The following is a 20,026-nucleotide window of genomic DNA, read 5'->3' as shown; positions in this document are numbered from 1 at the left end:
AAAGTATATATTTAAATGCATTATACTCTCTGAAGGAGACTTTCTTGGGGGTTCCTTCATGAGGGGCCCTGTTAATTGGTATATTCTTTAACATATTTGGCTGAAAAGAGACTATTTCTCTAACCTAAATTATTCCTTCATAACTTCTTAAATGAGCTGTGCTTTGCTCCCAGTGTATCCGCTAAAGCCTCTAATGGGATCCTGGAGACCGTTTTAGCTCTTCTATGACTTCTCTATGGCCAGGTTTAAAGATTAGCGCACAAAACCCACACACAAATAGCTAAGCACACACACACTCGGCACATTATGTGTAAATATCTGAGGCCATTGGACCGAGCTACTTAAGATCCTGGACTAAATTGCCCTGGCTATGAGCATGAGCATGGAAGACCATTGTTTCGCCATTGCCATTGTTTGATTATTATTATAATGTGAGAGGGGCAGCATATACAAAGCTGAGTGTTTGGAAAATATATCCAATATCCTGGACAAATATGATGAAACTATCAGCACGTTTGGCCAATCTCATTGTCGTAACAATGTATCTTGACTCTCTCTCTCTCTCCCAGGCTGTATCCGTAATTAGTTGACTTCCTTCGAATTAGTTTTAAGGTGATTAAATTTAATGGCTTCCCAGTGGCGTCTGGAATATTTACCACACGAATGCAATTACCCGAATGGCTACGCAGCCAAGACAACAAATCAGCAATTAAGCCACAGTGCCGCCACCGCCCGCCCACCTGTCACCACATCCGCAGCCACCTTCCCACCTCCAGCCACCCCCACTGGCCCACCCAGGATTCACCCTTTTCCCCAACCCCACCCCCTCTGGGACTCCTTGGCTGACGTTAATGACCGCCAATAAAATGCGTGCTCAAGTGGCAGGAAACTGCCGCGAGGAGAGGCGAACGAAGGAACGAATGACTCCAAGGAGAGCCCTTGCCGAGGACAGCAATTAATGTCAAAGTCAATATGCCTTATCGCGCCGTTAAAGTGTAAAGGGTATTATAATAAAATAAATAACGCAAAAATCAGCAAGGGCTAAAATTAAATCGAACATCAACAATCTGTGGCGAAACAACAAGGCAAACAATCAGCCAGCCGACAGACCCACTCCCCCCAATTCCTCCTCCTCAAGGACTCTCGGTCTCCATCTGTCTCCGCCTCGGCACGGAATCAACGAGCCATTCGAACCATTCGCCATCCGCCATCCGCCAGCCAAGACTCGGTTATCCATTCCATCGACAACGCCATCGCCATCGCCAGGAGCGGTGTTCCGCGATGCTGCTGCTTCTGCTGATTCTCCTGCTGGAGTGCAGCTCGTTAGGCACGAACGAGCAGAGAAGCTGAATCCACAGACAGGGCAGGCGGAGGGACAAGGACATAAACAGCCAGCTTTTCCATTTGGCCAACGGGAGGATGGAGCCAGAGATGGAGGATTGTGGGGGGAGGAGACGCAGAAACCCATTGCGATGGGCGCATCTTAAATGCCAATTTCAGGCGCTGCATTGGCCGCACTTGGCGAAAGACGTCCAAGAGACCGAAACTGTTTGAATACTAATTGGGCGGGGGATTAAGTGTGTCTGCGTTTAAATTAATATAATTACCATTCAAGTCATACGAAGGACATACCAAAAGTTGAGCGGACAATATATTTTAGATATATAACTTGAAGGCCACAAATTAATTGTGAGGCCAGTTAATTGCAAGCTTCGAAAGCCTCTTAAGGTTATGTATCATTTCATTTAGTTCCCTTAACTAGTTTAATAAAAGCTTTAAAATATACATTTACAAAACTTGGAACTCTTCTTTCCAATTTCTTGCAGTGTTACCATCCATCCCTGATCCTGGCAAAGCTGTCCGTCGAAAAGCCAATCTGCTCAACACTTTGTTTGCCGCCGCCATTGTCGATGCTGTCGACCCCAATTTGCAGAGCTCCTTGTCGCGCTTATATTGATATACATAGCCAAGCCTCGTCCTTGGAGCAGGCCCTAGCTTCCCTTCCTCCACATCTTTGGTGGATTTTTAATACACGGCATATCTTTATGCAAACAAGGTGGTGTGGCCTGGACAGGATGGGGGTCCTGCTAACAGGTAATCTCCTGCCACGACGGACGCCGCGAATAATTCAAGGCAGCTCACGTAAATTTTAAGTTTCGTCATTAAGATTATTGGACTAAGAAAAATTTGGTCAATGCATGCACGGAATTTTTCATGAAGGGACGACGATGAACGTCGGGCAATCAACTGTAGGAAAGGACAGAGTCCTGGCAGGGCGACAGGTGATGAATCGAGGGGCACGCAAAGCAGGTAAGATCGATAGAATAAAAAACGGGGCTTACACTTTCGGGGATTCTGAACGAATTGGTTATGAATTTGTCACTTTTTAGGTCATTATAGAACTACAATTTGTATTTACTAGTGAACAAAAAAAACACACTTAAACGATGATAATGATAATTGAACACATTTTCCAGCTAAATAAATTAATGTTCTTTAAAGATTTAATAATCTTTCAACTTTTCTGCAATTTTTTATCTGCATAACACAAGAAGGTACTTGATTTTTAAGACTTTGCCAAAATATTTGCTCAATTTATCTTAGCGAAAAGCACAAGATGCTTATCTAGTTAAAAATAGGCCGGGACAGGACCTGTCCTGCTCCTTGATTGATTCCTTGGTTAATTTCCAAATATTATTTTTAATTAATTTTGTTTGATAAATAACAAGGACCCTTTGCGGGGCCCATTGAGTGTGAAAATGGAAAGCTCCTCGCGCTCGCCGCTCGTGCTCGGCGGGCTTATCCTTATCCCTGCTGGCATCCTTTTGGCATTGTGCATTCAGGAGGGAGAACGGACACGTGTCCCGTTAACCTTTCATGGCCATTCCATCAAGCCCGAAAAGGTCTTCCAGCTTCCAAGCTCACTCGCCCTGGGAAACTTTCTCTAAATTCTTTCATACGTCTGCTGGCTGGTTTTTCTTGCTTTTTCTTTTACTTTTTTCTGCTGCTGCTCGTTTTCTTACTTTGTGTGTAAGCAAATTGCCCAATTTTGTTCCTGCCCGTCGCCTCTTTCCCACGCTTTTCCACTCCTTTGGCTCCCTTAGGTCGGGGCTTTCCTTTGGCGAGGTTATCAACGCATTATCTTCGTGAAAAGGAGTGCAGTTGGAAATTGTTATGGCAGAATGAGAAACTGAAACAGCGGCTAAATAAGAGAGCGAGACCGAGCGGATGGGCACAAAGTGGAAAAGGGAGAAAAATCTGTGGGGCAAAGTGGGAAAGGAAGGGAAAGCAAAGGAAAGGCGCCCGGCCAGTGGGACTGAGACTGGGATGAAAAGCAATAATCTAACATTTCAGCACATTTTACAGTTCACTGAATTAAATAAAGAAACTTTGAGCGCACACACGCTAGCACACACGCACACTCTCTAGCACACACACACTCAGATGAGCATAAAGTTGCCGCTGTCTACGTGGCGTATGCGTATTTTCCAAGATGTGTGAATGTGCCAGTCAATATACCCTGAACGAAAGTACAACAGCCTCAAACGGATCGGCTAATCCCTCATCCCTGGGAGATTTTAAAAGTATGAATGCGATATTATATATGCATGTATACCGCATTTAATATTGATATTCTGGTAACCATTTTCCACATCACAATGACCCTTACAATGGCCGTTCGATGCATTCCATGTTGTTTAGAAATCAATTTATTTATCCCAATTAATAATGCGTTTCATGTGCTAAATGTGTTGATTTTTGATTGCAATTAATACGAAACACAAGCGCAACGCTTCTGGCTGAGTTAATAATCAAACAAAAGCCCAAACAAGGGCTATAAAACCATAATGCTTCAACTCTCTTACCTTTGATGTGATTATTTAACGCATAAATATTAGCCTGTTTAATAGCTAATGCCTGATTACATTTACAAATGGCAAATGACAAATAAATCAACAAATCTATAGATTTTGAGAGGAAATTTTAAGAATATTTTTAATATAACTTTTGTATTGCTTTCGTGAATCCTTTAACATTTTATAAGAGCTACAAGTTAAACAATATTCAACAAGGTTCAGTGGGTTTTAAACTTAATATTTTATAATTACTTCAAGTACTCAACCAATTTTCTCTAAATATTTGGAATAAATATATTGTGACTTCAAGTAATTTACTTAAATACAATATATGTAGGTTACACTGATCCGAAGCAATTTAAAATTTAACTGGGAAATTTGCACAAATTTACACATATGCAGGTCTTTTAAAGAATTTTCCCAAGTTTTCAATGACTTTTTGTTTTAGAAAACCTTTCATAATTTCCCCTCGATCGCTGGCAAGACTTTCGGAAAGAGCATTTAATATTATGGCCCGATGTTTTTACAGCTAATGCTGCCCCTCCCCAGATTGTGTGTCTGTGCGAATATTTCCACAGGGAAGGGATGGGTTTGGGACGGGACCAAAGACGGACTTCCTCATAGCCAAGGCATCATCAGCGGCAGCAGCATCAGCTTCTGGTTCAGAGCAAGGACTTCCTAGGGTCGGGCTGAGTGACTGAGGAGCCAGCAAAGCAATTTTTATGGAAAAAGAATTCTACAGGAGGAGCGCAAAATAAATGCCGCGTTATGGGACCGAGTTGCTGCTGCTGCTGCTGCCTCTCACTGGGACAAGGGCACCGACGCGTGCTGGATAAAAAAAAAAAAGGGAAAAGGAAAAAAGGAGGAAAAGTAAAGGAAACACCGAAAAGGGAAAAAACTGCTGAGCTAACGATGTGTGATTTTTCTGTATGGCTTGCTGATGGCAGCGACGGGGGCGGACCGAGGCGACAATTGGGCCGGGGTTAGGGCTCCGCTTTTTTAGGTTTCCAGCTTCGAGCTGGGCATAAAAAATAATAATAAATGAAAGTGTTGGTTTGGCTGGTCGTGGCGGTACGTGTAATAACATTCAAGTGCGCCAAGTTTAATCTTTCAAAATGCTTATGCACAAAAAATAAGCTATAGCAACTGCCACGGCGATGGAGTGTCAGCAGGCGAAAAGTAATGTGCGCAAAAAAATAATAAGCCAAGGCACAGCCATCGCCATCGCCATCGCCGAAAAAAAATAATGCTGGGGTAATTTACGTTTAGAGCCTGCAAAATTATTCAAATTAAAATTGTAAGTATTCTAACGCGTCGCAGGCATCTGTGGCCCACCAGCTGCGGTGCGTTTCAGGACCAAAAGAGCACCAGACGAATGCACTGGGAACAATTTGTGGTGCCTTATATAAATATTATATATTGGGCATAAGTTCTTGTGTTTCTTAAGCCCTAAAAATGTTATTCAAAGTTGCAAGCTATACTTTATGGTTAGGTATTTAATACAATTTAGTGTTTTACTTCATTCATGCATTCATTTATGTAAGTTCTCAATAGACACTTCCAAGTTTAATAAAATATATAATATTATAAAAATAATAGGAATATTATTTCAAAAACAATGTGACTTTGTTTAATACATTTTCTTAGCTTTTCTCGCAGTGCATAAAAAAATGAGAGACAAAGAGAGTGAGGCGGACGAAAGGAGACATCAACAGCGAGGAGTGGAGAAAGCGAGAGCGCTGACCCAGCGCTGTGTTAAATTAGCTGGGACACTTAATTTCTGTTGACGCGCACATTTTTCTATGGAAATTAGCGCTAAATAATTTTTTGGATTCGCCAGCGAATCGTTCAGGCAGCAGACCGAAGACGACGTAGAAGCCACCCGCCTTCCTCACACAACAAAACGTTGGATTCCGGGCACTTCTTTTTTGGCTTAGGCTTGGAGTTGGCAATTAGGCCCGGGGTGTTTGAATTAGTTTCGTGTTTTAATGAGTTTCATAACTTTTTGGTTCCGTTGTAAATTTTGCAGCAGCAGCAACACGAAACACACATAAAAGATGCGTGCAACGGTTTAAGCGGCGGAAAAGCGGCGGGAAAGCGAGCAAATTTCCATGTTACTACTGCGGGAAAAGCCCTCGGGTGGATTTATGTATGTATTTGCTGGCCATACAACCGGTTGACATAAGCGAAAGCAAAGTGGCAAAAGGCAACATGAAAAATGCTTTAAATCTTCTCAAAAGGCGGCCCAGGATGGGCAGGGGTGCAGGGGTGCGGTGGGGGGTGCTGCTTCTAAGGGAGGTCAGGTCTCAGATGTGTGTGTGTGTGTGTATGCTAATGATATTTTAAAAGAGAGAGCTTGTACGCGAGTGTACGAGTGTGCGTGCTCGCTGGCAAAGTGCAAAATTATTTATGTTGCCTACTTATTGGGGCATGCGAATGCGCACTGTCATCCGAAATGCTTTGAAATTCCACTCATAAATTGATTTAGCCAGGGAATCAAACTATCGGAGCCGCTAATTAATAAATCATCAGCATTCAGGTGAGACAGAAACACAAGTGAGCTAGCTTGTTAAGCAACATAGAAAACATATGGCACTGCATTAAACATTTGTTTGATTCGACAAAGCTGGAAAGTTAGCATAAGTCGTATATTAAGTGAAGGATCAAAATATCATTACCTATTTAGTAGAAAATATATTGCAAGCTTTGTGAAAATGTCATATATTATTTTTTTAAGTCCCCTATCAAACACTCGTGTCAATAAAATATGTATTTATATGTTTCTAACATAATTCATATTTGCCCAAAGTCTGAACCAAAGCAATTAAGTAATTTATTTTAACACTGTTATGCAATCAGTTGCTAAATGGCCCTCATAACTTCAATTATCCAAACAAATCGAAACTATCGAGTGAGATGTAATACTCAAAAAGAACTCTAATTAATTAAACATCACATCGGTGTCCGAACAAAAAAAAAGGACGAAAAAATTGACCTACCAGCAGCGAGAAAAAAAAATATATATATAAAAAGAAGCGAAAATTCAAATGACAAATGGGGTTCGCTGTTAAATATTTGCAGGAAAACCCTTTTCCGGCACATAACAAAACACACCAAAAAAATATAAAACGGAAAAGCAGCAAAACGTTTCTATCTCTTTTGCACACACCATTTATTTTCCACGCTTTTCCCCGGCACTTGGCCGCCGCCCTTTTGTTTGTAGTCACCATTCAACTGTAATTACTTAGGTAGACCCGATCCGCAGCGATACTGCTGGATATATAAGCCTCTCTCGCTTTGCACCGGGAAAAACTTTGAATTTTCTTTTAATTTTTCATTGTTAAATTGCCATTTCAGGGGACGTGGTGTAGAGGAGTGTCCTGTGGCATGTGCAAGGATGCGCCCAAAACAAGGGGAAACAAACCAAAGCAAAACAGAGGCGAAACAGCAACTGGCAAGCGGGCATAAAAAAGGACAAACAAATTGAAACTTTATACAGTTGGCAAAAGTTCAGAGAGAGAAGCAAATCAAACCCGAAAGGGTTAACAAATTTCCAGCATTCTGAAAAGTGAACCGATTTTGATGTAGGTCAGGTCTGGGGCCAGAAAGATTTAACCAAATTTAATAAACCCCGAAAAATCCAAGTCAGTCTGGGAAATTGCTCTATCACGAAACAGTTTAGGGGGAAAATAAGAGGATAACAAGTCATTACGAAGACAATATAGCCAAGTTTTATCTAACTGCATTTAATTTGGCCAAATTTAATAAAATCCCTCCACCAGTTTAGCATATGAATTTCCCCATAAACCCAATTAGAGAAAGGTCCAGAGAAATTCCTGGCCCTTCAAAAAATAGAAAATCAAGGAAATAAAGGAAAAGCTAAAACCATAAACAAATAGAATGGAAAAAATATTTAACGAAACGAAAGAAACCTACCAATTTTGTCATTAAAAGATAGATTATTTATTACAAATAGATACATAGAATAACTATCTAGTTAATTTAAACAAATATATGTCAGGATATATGTAGACGCTTACATTTGGTTAAAACCCAGTAAAGACCCTCAAACAACATGCAAAATGTACACAGGTTCAGTTGTTGAAGTTCTGTATTCTGTATTCAAAAATTTAAAAATGCCGGAAAACCAAGTCAAGCAGCGAATTTTAGCACTTGAAAGTGTGTATGCAAAAGCCCATTAAGAGCCAGTTTCAGGAAAGCACACAGCCATATCTAGGCAAAAATCTCTGGCAAAAATAAATGCGGAGGGAAATAAATAAATATCAAAAACCATAAATAAATAAAAGTTGTGAACAAGCAAAGGCCCTGTCCACCATGTTGGCAAACATGAGAGACCGAAACCGAGACCGGCGAGCATTTACAACTCCTGGAGCAGGAGCAGAAGCAGGAGCAGGAGCGACTGCAGCAGCGAAAGATACAAGATACACACGTCAGCAAACGGCTTTGTGTACTCGTATCTGTATCTGTATCTGTATCTCGTGGTAGCTGTGGTCGTTGTCGTTGTCGTGGGTGGCCACACGCCCCTTTTTTCGCTGCCACAAAAATCAATATGTTGATTTGAACTTTCTTTTCGCTTCGCCCCTTTTTCTTAGTCCTCTTTTCTTTATATTTTGCTCAGAAAGTTTTGCGCCAAGGAATTATCAATTTTTTCTTTGTTGCCAGCCAGCCAAGCCTGTCTTCTTGTTTTTAGCTTCAACTCCAGAGAGAACACAGCAAGAAAATACTACGACTAAATCAAAGAAATTTGTATATAGTAAGGGATATTTAATGGCATCAAGCTTAAGGTCTGCTGAGATAGAATCCTTTCAAAATCGAACCACTTGCTATTGGTTTTCTCTCTCTGTGAAGGACTTCAGCCAAAAGCTGCCATTATCTGCTTACATATTCATGTGTATATGGCCTGGCCATATAATAAATGTCTGTATGTACTTCTATACATAAGCGGATATTTTTGACACTTCAAAAATTGGAATATCTCAAGAGCCGAAGAAGGAGCGACAGGCGGCGAACACAAAATGCCCTGTGTAATTTTTCATGACTCTCCTCCCCAGCCCCAGGACCAGCCCCCCGAAAATAGGGTCCCATCTGGGGCCTCAGAGGGTACCAGTTCCATTCGAAATCGTGGCAGATTGAGCTGTTGAGCTTCGGGGAATGGGGCATATACATCTGTACATATTCATGTTCGTATATATATGGGGGAACCGGCACCAGCATGACAACTGAGTCTTTTCCTTTATCGCCACTCTGTGTTTTGTGTGCGGCGGCCTGCCACTTTTTTTTATTATTTCGCAAATATCGATAAGGACGACTGAGGCGGCTGATAGGCGAGAGAATCGCCCAGAGAGCCCCTGCCATCTCAGTGTCATCGCAATCTTCGTCCTTGTCCCGGACTTCACTTCCTTGGCCATATTTGGTGACAGTAAATGTTTGCTAAATATCCTCAGTAAATACTCGGCAGCTTATGTGGGTGCTGCACACACACACACACAGAGAAACGCACACACAATCATTCGCAAATAAATAAATAAGTATCTTGTACAGTGAAATCATGGCTTACTTACAGTATTCAATAGCCGGGATGGATGAGGCTCTGACCCGGTCGAAGACAAAGCTGAAAAGAGTCAATCAGGGAAATTATTACTAGGTGCGTGTGAGTTTGTTTGTACTTAAACAACTTAGACAACTATAGGCACACATATTTCTTTTATTAATATTAAAATAATATATTTATAAATAACATAAATAAATATTCAAGTGATATAAGGAGTTACCAATTGATCTACCTTCAGATCTGAGGTTCTAAAGGTTCCAAACATACAAATGAAGTAGTAAATGAAATGATTTCGAGCTCATTAGGAGAGTAACCACTGTACCTGATCTGAGACTTCTGAGCTCGTCTCCCACCCAAAAGTAGCCCGACCCCAGTGAGAGAGTATGGAAATATCGCAGTTTAAAGCTCGTCTGGGACCCGGGCAGCATTATGTGCGAGAGCATTATTAATGAATTTATGTATTCGTAATCTCGGGCCAAGCCCGTCCAATCAGCACTGCGTATACGCAACCTCCGCCAGTTTATATTGACTGCCAAGGAGCCCAGGGAGCTTAACCAAGCAGTGAGTATTATTTTACATACGTAAGGGTTTAGATCCAGACCCGAGCGAATCATTAGTTTCTATTTCACTGGCTGGCAATTCAATCAGGTTGATCAGTTTTCAATATTGAGAACGGGACTATGTATATTGCCTAGATTCCCCGGCTGTAGTCCTTCTCCTCCACGAGGATGCCTCCTGCCTTCGTTGCCAGTTTGGTTCGGCAGTAAAGTAAATTTAGTTAACCAACCATAAAAAATTGTGTGCGCAAATGTGGGTGAGTGCTTTGGCCACTGCCACAACTTTTACACACACATGCACACCCCAGTAGCAGCTCTGCCCTGCTCTGCTATTCACACATATTACGTATACGACACATAGTTGGGCAAAAGTTGATGATGTGGTTATAGTTGTTGCCTGGCATTGCCACTGCTCCTGCTCCTGCTGCTCATTAGAGCCGCGTTCGCGCCGAAAAATCTGTAACACATAAAAGTATGCAACATGAAATGTGCTAACGACAAGACCACACCGAGAGAAATTCCAATTACCGAACGCAAATCAGTGTCACAAACTATGTGTAAACTTAATTAGTTTGCTGAGATTTTCGTGGAAAAATGTGAAGTTGTGTGCCCGATTTTTGAATGATTTCAAGTCAAGGCTCATGGTTTTATAGCAAAAATTATAGTTACCGCGCTCAAAACTACAATTTAAGTTTCTTAAATCGGGCTACAATTATTAAAGGTTTCTACAGAAATGGAACACTTCCCTTAAGTATTTTACAATCTCTTCTTGTGACATTTTCTCACCGTGCACTATCGAAAGAGAAAGCAATAGCTTTAAGGGGGACGCTGGGTGATTCCCAGATATTATCAGCAAAGTTATTGGCGGGCAGCGTCAGCGGAGGAGGTAGCCGAGAGCTGGGAGCTGGGAGCTGGGAGCTGCTGCTAAGCATTAAATTTATGAATCCACAGCGAAGTGTCTTCTCTCCACTTGGTGGCTCATAACTCGAAGTCGGCTTAGTGCTCCGGATCCACACCATCCTAACTAACCGGAGTACCCACCCGGAGTCCCAACAGAGTAACCAAGGCGACTGCGGCGCGGACAGGAAGTTACGTGACTCGTGGGCATAAGTCCTCGGACTGCATTCACCTTATTTGCTTGGACTTCATCATCTGCTTCTGCTTCCCCGACCTTAGCTTCAGCTTCAGCTCCGGCTTTGGCTAATGGCTAAGACTATACAGCACAGTGATAAATTCTGACTCAAATGGAAACGAAGTGGCCCTTGGAAAAATTTACATTATCACGCGAGGCGAAAATGCTGAACTGCTGGACACAATATAGTTATGCAAATAGCGCCACGAATTATATAAATTGCGTATACGCAGCGTGGCCCCAGACACATTGATATAAATTCATATTCAAATGGCCAAAAGAAATGGTTTTCGTAGGCAGAGAAAAGACTAGTCGATGACCAGTACTGGCGATTTGTTTAGCAAAGTTTAATAACTAAAGTAATTCATAATGCATAATCTTGTATGTTATCATTTAATTTATTTGCCACATTTTAAAGTAATGTTGATACCAAAGCTTAAAGTCTATTTCTTCCTCATCTTTCTCGAAAATCTTATAAAGAATTATTTATGGATTGCAGACAGTCAGGTAGACTGCAGGGCACTTAACACGATGCCTCATTTTGTGAGGTTGAGCATCTCCATCCCATTATTCATATTAAAATTTCCCCGGACCCAATATACCCTTGAAATCTACGATTACCAGGTATGAGAGGGGGAAAAAAGAGAGAAAGGAAAACATTTGCACAACATTTCGAGATACACTCGCATATCTCGTAATATTCCAAAGTGTGTGTGTGTTTGGTGCGTCTCCGGCAAATTAAGGCGGGGCGCAATAGGAAACAAGAAAGGAAGCTAACTTCGGCACACCGAAATTTGTATACCCTTGCAATCCAGTAATCCAATTTTTAATCAAACTCAAATGATAAGGAAAACTCGCTGGACTTACATATAACATTTATAAAAATCATAAAAATTTGCTTTTAAAGATACATTAATAGTTTCACATTTAAAGTTTAGCATTTTACTCTATATTTAAAGATCATTTCTATTTCCCTTAAATTAAAACCGAAATTCTAGAATAATACAGTACATATAGAAGACTACATGTAAAGCTTCATTCAATTTAAAACAGTTTATAAACCAAAAGAGTCTGAATATATTTACCTTATATGGTCGGAAATGACTGTTTCGTAGGGTATGAAAAGGACAAAGGGCCTGGTAAATAGCGGAAAATGTTAAACGACCGACCGGTACGCAAATTGATATTTTTCTACAACATGCAAATAACACAAGTAATGCGATGTGCGTTGTGTGTTGTGCAGGAGGGAGGGGTGCTTCCTCTCTGCGCAAATAAATGATCTGATAAGACAACAACAAACGTAAAAATTTATGCATGCCAACTAAACAACACACACGCAGGCACAGCACAGGCGCACAGGCACACACAGGCACACACCCACCGGAAGGACTTGCCGCTCGGCGCTGGTAATGGTGGGTGGCCACGTGTAGGATGCTGTGGAAAAATGAAATAAAGTTAAACAGGATATTTCAACATTCGCAGCAGCGGCAGAAGCAACAGCAAACAAAACAGAACTGAAAGTAAAAGCTAACGAGGGCTGCCTCCGAGGCGGAGGGCGGGGCAAGGACGTTGCCAGGACACATTCCGATTCGGTGTGTTAAAATGTAATAGCAACGTTAATGAACACGAACGCAGTGGCAGTGGCAGAGAAAGTCGCATTCGCAATGGAAATGGTCACATAAAAAAGGCAACGATTTGCCCCGGCCTTTTGCTCCTTTCTCTTTTTTATGCCGCTGCCTCTCTGGCTCTGCCTCTGCCTCTGTCCCACAGGTTGTGGTTGTAAAACACACAGAAGGACTTACACACACACACACACACAAAGACAGGACATTAGCAGGGAGAGCACAAAAAAAAGTTAGCAAAGCGCAGGAAGTGCGCGGATGAGAGCAAAACAAATCTCAGCCACGCACGTCTTTGGCAGCCTCGTGTAAACCTCCGCCCACCCAGAAAAACCGCCAGCTCCCACTCCCACTTCCCCTCTCTGAATTTTCCAACCACCACCCCTTGACATTGGCACTCCCTTGGCCGCCCTTCCCTTGCCCCCCAGTGCCCCCAACTCCACCCAATCGTCGTCGTTCGCTTTCTTTGTTGTCTCCCCAAAAAACCAATTGCTCTGTCGCTGTCGTCGTCGTCATCGCCGTCATCATTGCACTGAGAGAAACACTTATATCTTTTATTTTAATAAAATCGTACGACTATATCTTATAGAAGCGATCGTTAAATGTATCTGGGTATCTCTAGAGCTCTCTTTCTCTCTACCTCTGGCTGCCTTCCTCTAGAGGTATCTCTTTCTCTCTGACGCTCTCGCTCTCACTTTCTCTGATCAACTCATTACTGGGAGACTATAAATACGGGCATTACCGTCCCGCCGCCCTCATTACGTGCGCGGCCTCCCCGCTCTTAACACCTATTGCTGTAGTGAAGTGATAGTGATTACCCTTCGACCCCAAAATTATTACCTGATCAAGGGAAGAAGCCAACCAGGAAGAAGCTCTCTTCGATGATATCACAAATAGGCTAATTGAAGTCACCAAGAATATAACTCTGGTCTGGAAGGAACTAAGCAATGACGAAAAAGAATAATAGTAAGTTTTTATTATGACAATTATATCATTAATATAAAGATGCCATAGGAGGAATCAGGTCTAGGTTTTTCTATAGAAATCAGCTGTGCTAGCCATATATATATTTATTTAATTTTAATTATTTAATTTTAATTACAGCAATTTGTATTAAGAATATTGATTTCTTACCCTTACGATGGTTTACCAGACCCTAACTTTGACGCCACTTTTTGAAACATTATTATTCTCTTTAAGGGTATTATAGTTTCAGTTCGACCCTATAGATCCTATACATTATTGATCAGCATGAACATCCGAATCGATCTAGCCATGTCCGAGCAAAATTTAATTTTTTCAATTAATGAATTTTTCACTTAGTTATGGTATTTAAAAAACTTTAATTTACCCAAAAATGTGTTAAATATACCTAGAAGATCTTGGTTATATTATAAATATCCACAAATATGCATACAATTTATATCAAATTTTCTCTGAGTGCTCCCGGTTGTCACTGCTGCTTTGCCTGTTGTCGGGGCCAACGCAGGTCGCCGTCTCCTCTCAGTCTCCTCTCTGTCTCCTGGCTCCCTTGCCCTGCCGGACGGTACTCCGTCTCCGTCTCCGTTCCGGGCTCTTTGGCCCGTGCACTCATCCAATCGTCGCCGCCAATGCTGCGAGGCATGTCACCATGTTGGTGATGCGTGAACAGTCGCAGTCACTGATTGAATCACTGCTATCTGGCTGCCTTAATGGAATTCGAATTGAGGCGGACATATTTTAAACCACCTGCGACTCTTAATCCTTCCAGCTGCATTTACACAAGGTTTAAAGGTATTTTTTGTATGCATAATTTTAGGATTTAAGATGTATTTATTGATGAAAACAACTCTGTAGTTGATTTTATTGTGTATCTACTAACAGTGAATCGAGTTTTTCAACTTTTTATTTACAAAATACAAGAAATTTGGTATACATATAAAAAGAAACGAAAAATAATTATTAACTTCAGTGAATTTAAAATAATGAGATTTAATATCACACTTCTGTAATATATTTGTTTGTATAAGATCTTAATAGAACTTAAACTTAAATTAAATGGGAAGTATCTTTGTTGAAAACTTCGATTTCAATACAATTTAAAAGATCTTGTTTTACGTTTCACCTTCTCCACGTCTAGTTTTGCCGCAGCGAAAGTAGGAAAAGCGCAAGCAAAGGAGCTTATGGGATTATAACTCCCAGGTACTCCACTGCTTCCAGAGAGGGGAACCCCCAGCCTGAGTCTAAACCAGAGCTTAATAGTTGTGCTGGGATGGGATGGGTAGCGTGCCGCACAAGGGTCCCAATTAACCACGAGGACGAAATAGAGGAGAGCAACTCACGTTATAGCACAGCAATTATAAACTAATTCCAGTTTAGCTTTAGCTCAATCACAGTTTGCTCCATCACTGGCGGGGCAGGAGGAGGAGAGTCCTCCGGCCAAGCTGAATGGGATTTGGGGCTGCCAGTTCTGTCGCTTCTGTCGGTTTCAATGAGGCATTTTACACCATTTGGTTGGTATTTGATGAGCATCTCGTGCGCGACACTCCTGGGCTCAACATAATGACGCGTGTGTCACCTTTGAATACCATCCCCTAGCTAACCAGCTCCGGGCTCCTCCTCCGATTCCTCCTCCGATTCCCCCCCAGAAGCATTTCGGGTCTCAATTTCTGGTTCTTAGCTTGTTGCTGGCTGCCCCATAAACATGGGCATCTTAACGTTGCCGTGAGACACTTTTATGTCATCCGAGATACGTTAACGAATTTTCCAATAGCCCAATTTTCCCGTGGCCCCGAATTACAAAAATTGGATGCCCCATACTCGCTCACCTGCTGCTGGGGTTAAGCAGCAACCAGCAATTTATGAATACCTTAATACGGTTTATAGTCGAAATATTTACCTACCAAAGAGAAACATTGGGGAAAATGATACTAAAAAACGACTCACCAACGGAAAAAACAAGACATACGAACACAGGAAGGGCGGCCGGACATCAGATGAAGATGCCGATGTCCCGATGTCCCTGGGTAATGAAAATAACAGACATTAAGCAGATGAAGCAGTGGCCCTGGAAAACGTTGCCAAGGGAAAGGAAAATCGCGGGGAAATGCTGGGAGGAGCAGAGGAGCATAAAATATTAAACGGAAAACCTTCGTAATTAAAGTGAAATGAATTTAAGTACGCAAATTGAACGTGGATGGGTTCGGTATCCAGCTCGCTTGTGTGGACATTACACTTGAAATAATAAGAGTTTTAGGTATAATATAAATAGAGTAGGTAGGAAAATAGTCTTAAAATACAAATTGGAATATTTAAAAGTAACATTTTCTTTTACAAAATTTAAAATTTTACCCATTTTTTAACCTCTCTCACAGTGTACTCTCTGGCTATGTGGGTGGAGGATGAGTTGGTAATGTGTAAAGGTGACAACTGATGGAAGGACGACAAGCGAGCAGGAGGATTCGTATAATTAAGTGGTCACCAGATACCAGGGACCTGAAAACCAGGACCCACTGCGACCAGGAAGCCACTCGAATTGACCAATCTCTGTGCTTTGACTTTGAAGTGTGTGTGTTTACCTCAATACATCAGGTGCACACTTCAGGCAAAAATATAATATATATATACACACTCTCCCTCTCCTTCTCTCCCTCTCTCTCTCTCTCCCTCTCTACTATGTATTGCCTTTTCCCCAGGACTAATTAAAATGCAGTTAAGTATTTATTTTCTCATAATTGAGGTGGCCGAATGGAAAAGTCAAGCTGCCAGGCGGCATTTGGAGTGGATCATTTCCGCAAAAGGGGGAACAGCTGGCCAATTAATTTGAAGTGTGCATAGGAGTCACAGAGGGAGTGAGGGTGAGTGAGAGAGCGAGGATTGAGCTCAGAAAGGAGCAAGGACATACACCACTACACCACACATACACACTTCAGTTGAAAGCAGGATGAATGCGGTCCACTAATTGGTTCAGCCAAGCGCTTTTTCCTAAATGTCGTTTGAAAGACAGCAAAGACTTTAAATAATCAGAAAGGATATGAAGATGAAAATATATTAGCTAAATGACACTCTTATTAAGATTTCCGTTTTTAAGGATTAGTTGCAACAAGTTACTCGTCTCTTTGCAGAAGGTAATTATGTATAAGTATGAAAAATACTTGTCCTTTTATCCATTCTTTATACTTTATTTCTTATATTATAATTTGTATATAAAATTCCTTTAGTTTTTCTACATTTCAATCTAATTCTCTTATGATGACACAAATCACACAAATCACGGTATAAATCTGATGTACAATCTCTAAAACACTGCAAAACAAATCCTTATTCGTTCTAAACATTTTTCCAGGTAATTACCAATAAAATACTTGTCCAATTGTATAATTTCATTTAACGCTTCTTTGCATTTGTCTAGACTCGTTCCGAACGTGAGTTCCAGGAAATTGAATTCCGCTGAGCATCTCGCCATTAATTAGCAACGGGAAGGACCTTCCATGAATGATTGATTTGCGAGTAAACATGTATGAATAAGATTAATCAATTAACCGATTCCCAGTCAGTCAGCCAAAAGTGATCAAGTTCATGGCTTCCAACCCCATTTTGTGGGCTGGCCCAAAACACAATTGGGTTACTTGGCGACCTACAAAAAAAGGACTTGGGAGCAACCCTTTTTAACAAGGCACACATATTCACTTTCCCTGGGAAAAATTGAGAAGAAAATGCTGGGAAGCTAGGAAAACTTATCGCTGCCATTGGCAAATTGTCGCCACAATTGTCGGGGAAAATTTCGGGCTGGCGGGCCAAGGATGAGATACAAAAGTGTAACTGCGGGTAACTTGAGTAGCCATTTCCACCCATTCGCATTCGCATTCGTAGTCACACTCGCATTCACATTCACATTCACATTCACATTCGCGTTACCCGTTTTAGCCCGCTTTTCTCCCCTCCCTTTTGGCCACTTCAACTGCGGTTTCATTAGCCGCGGTCTGTGTCAACTGTTGTTATTTTGCCCCTCGCTCCCCTTGCCGCCTTTGAGGCCCTTGCCTGGCTTCCTCTAATTTCGTTAAGTTTCGTTGCCACAACAGGAAACCATTCCAATGTGTGTGCCGCGAGTCGAGGCGAGTCGAGTGTGTGCCAGAATTTGCTTTTTTTCGCCACCCCACACACCACAGTTAATGCCACCCCCCCAAGGCTGAGGAAACAAGTTTTTGCCCAAGCCCATGCACTGGGGAAAAATTATGGAAATTCATCTGTGATTCATAGCACCTCACAAACCCTACAAGTGCGCTAAATCACTCTTGAAAATTTCTAAATTACTTCATTTTATACATCTATACATTTCGATATATCATATTAGAAAGTACTTGAAAATACCTGCTATTAACAATCCATCTTTAGATAATGTTTTAACTCTGAAATATACATATATATTTCGCATTTCCATTAAATATATTATTTTCTTATTTTTGGCAGATATTTTGTTTCAGTGTCAATTGGGAGCCTGGCCTCTAACCAAAGTCCCCCTCTCTTGTTGCCCCTCCTCACTCGGCCCGGCCCCTGTTGCCGTCAAATGCAATTAACAAAACACGCTCCTAGCATAAAGTCATTAGTTATTCCATTTCATGAATATCCTTCTCTCGGTTCGAACGCTTCGTTGAATATGTTTATGTATGTGTTGTTTGTGTGTGTGCTAGACAGCTTGGAGCATATGGGAGCCTCTCCCAGAGTGTGTGTGTATGCTGGGTGTGTGTGCATGCTGGTTGTGTGTGACTTAAAGCCCTGACCATTGACCACTACCAGAAGGAACAACACCAAGGTCCACAACAAATGTACATAACAATATTATTTTGGTGGATTTTCCGCAAAACGGCCTTCGTGCTTAAACTACAGCCACCCACCGACACCACCCCAAAAGAGCCACCAAAAAAGGCCCCACCCTCTGGGGCTGAGCAGGAACCCCTGCAACCATTTGTAGTCCCGACTAAATTGCCATTCAGTGTTGTACACCGTCATTGGTGTTCGTTGTCCGGCGTCACGTTGTTTGCTTTCACCTCAAGCCAAGTTTGCGAATGTTTCCCAGTGCCTCCTCGTCCACATCCATCCCCCATCCCGATACCCAATCCTAGGAGGAGGCTCCTCCTCTCTCCGATCTGCACCCTTCAGCCGGAAAGCGTGTACGCAGGATAAACTTTTCGGCATGAGTTCTTATAGGCAAAAATGGTTTTTCAATACTCAAAGATTTATGAGTCTATGAATCTTGTACATATCCGAAAGCAAGTGAGTGAGTTTGGCGGGGGCTTTGTGCACAGTGCGAAAAAAATGGAAACTACAATGGATATCTCTTTGAAAAAGATATTTTACCAATAAATGAAGACGTTACTTTCGAGTTGTTTCCGGGGAGGAACATTAGACTAAAGATTTACTTCAAAAGCCTTTATAGTATTCGTAGTACACACTATTTATTATTATTTTATGAATCATCCTTCATTTACGAAAGATTTCTTTCAGTATATTGGCAAAAGTGCAGCTACAACTTCAACATGCTTTTAGGCGTTATACTCATATTTATCTGGAATCCCTACGCATTTCTGGTGTCAGATAAAAAAAGGGATGACAAAACTGTTACCGATATGGTTAAGTTTTTTACTGTGTGTGATACTGATACTCCTATTTCTATTCCTCTAGCTGGCTTTGCATAATCCTGGGGGGCAAGGGGAATTCCCGTCAGAAGCGACCGAAAAGCAAACACCACAAATTAGTCGGCATGAAACACACGGACCGGTAAATGGCTAAGATCTGAAGGGAAACCCGGAGGAAAATGGATGCGGAGGGGTTACCGGGGGCAGCCAGAAGAACAACAAATAGAAATCAAGTGAAATTCTTGGGCCGTACCGGGCGCAAAGTTTTCCATTTCATTTTTCGAAATTTTGCTGCTGCTCGCTGCTGCTTCTTGGTCTATTTTATTTTTTCGCTTTGCGGATTTCGTGTGGAAAACTTGGGGGCAGCTGCCACATGGAACATGAATCAACATAGAAAGTCCTCAAAAAGTTCGTCGGGGATGATTTAATTAGAATTCTTGAAGATGTCACCCAGGGCTATGTGCCTCAGTCTGGACCGGGTTCTCGGGCAACGTTTAATTATGAAATTTTCAAGGTGGCAAGTTGGCAAACTGGTAAGTTGGTAAATTGGTAAGTTGGCAAGGTGATGCGAGTAGGATTTAGCCTAGGAGTGGGAGTGGGACTGGGAGTGGGAGGAGCCTTTTTAGGCCCGCCCTCAAAGGTATTTTGTGGTAGATTAGCTCGGGTTCAACGGCG

The 20,026-nt window shown here is 41.8% G+C and overlaps 1 protein-coding gene and 1 long non-coding RNA gene across 2 annotated transcripts in view; one reads left to right on the top strand and one right to left on the bottom strand.

The window, feature by feature from the left end:
* The window catches only part of LOC147642537 (uncharacterized), a 216,145-nt gene that overhangs the window by 138,949 nt on the left and 57,170 nt on the right, over nucleotides 1-20,026 (top strand). The window lies entirely within an intron of this gene.
* Nucleotides 1-20,026, bottom strand: part of kek6 (kekkon 6) — a 53,470-nt gene that overhangs the window by 28,204 nt on the left and 5,240 nt on the right. The window contains exon 2 of the mRNA XM_086840047.1: nucleotides 9,440-9,489. The gene's annotated coding sequence lies outside the window, so the exon portion shown is untranslated. The remainder of the gene's footprint in view (nucleotides 1-9,439; nucleotides 9,490-20,026) is intronic.

Source organism: Drosophila serrata, unplaced genomic scaffold (genome assembly GCF_035046125.1).
Source record: "Drosophila serrata isolate PLE 108 unplaced genomic scaffold, ASM3504612v1 contig_382, whole genome shotgun sequence".
Lineage (NCBI taxonomy): Eukaryota > Metazoa > Arthropoda > Insecta > Diptera > Drosophilidae > Drosophila > Drosophila serrata.
Note: the sequence above shows the minus strand (reverse complement) of the source record. Positions and strands in the feature narration are given on the sequence as shown.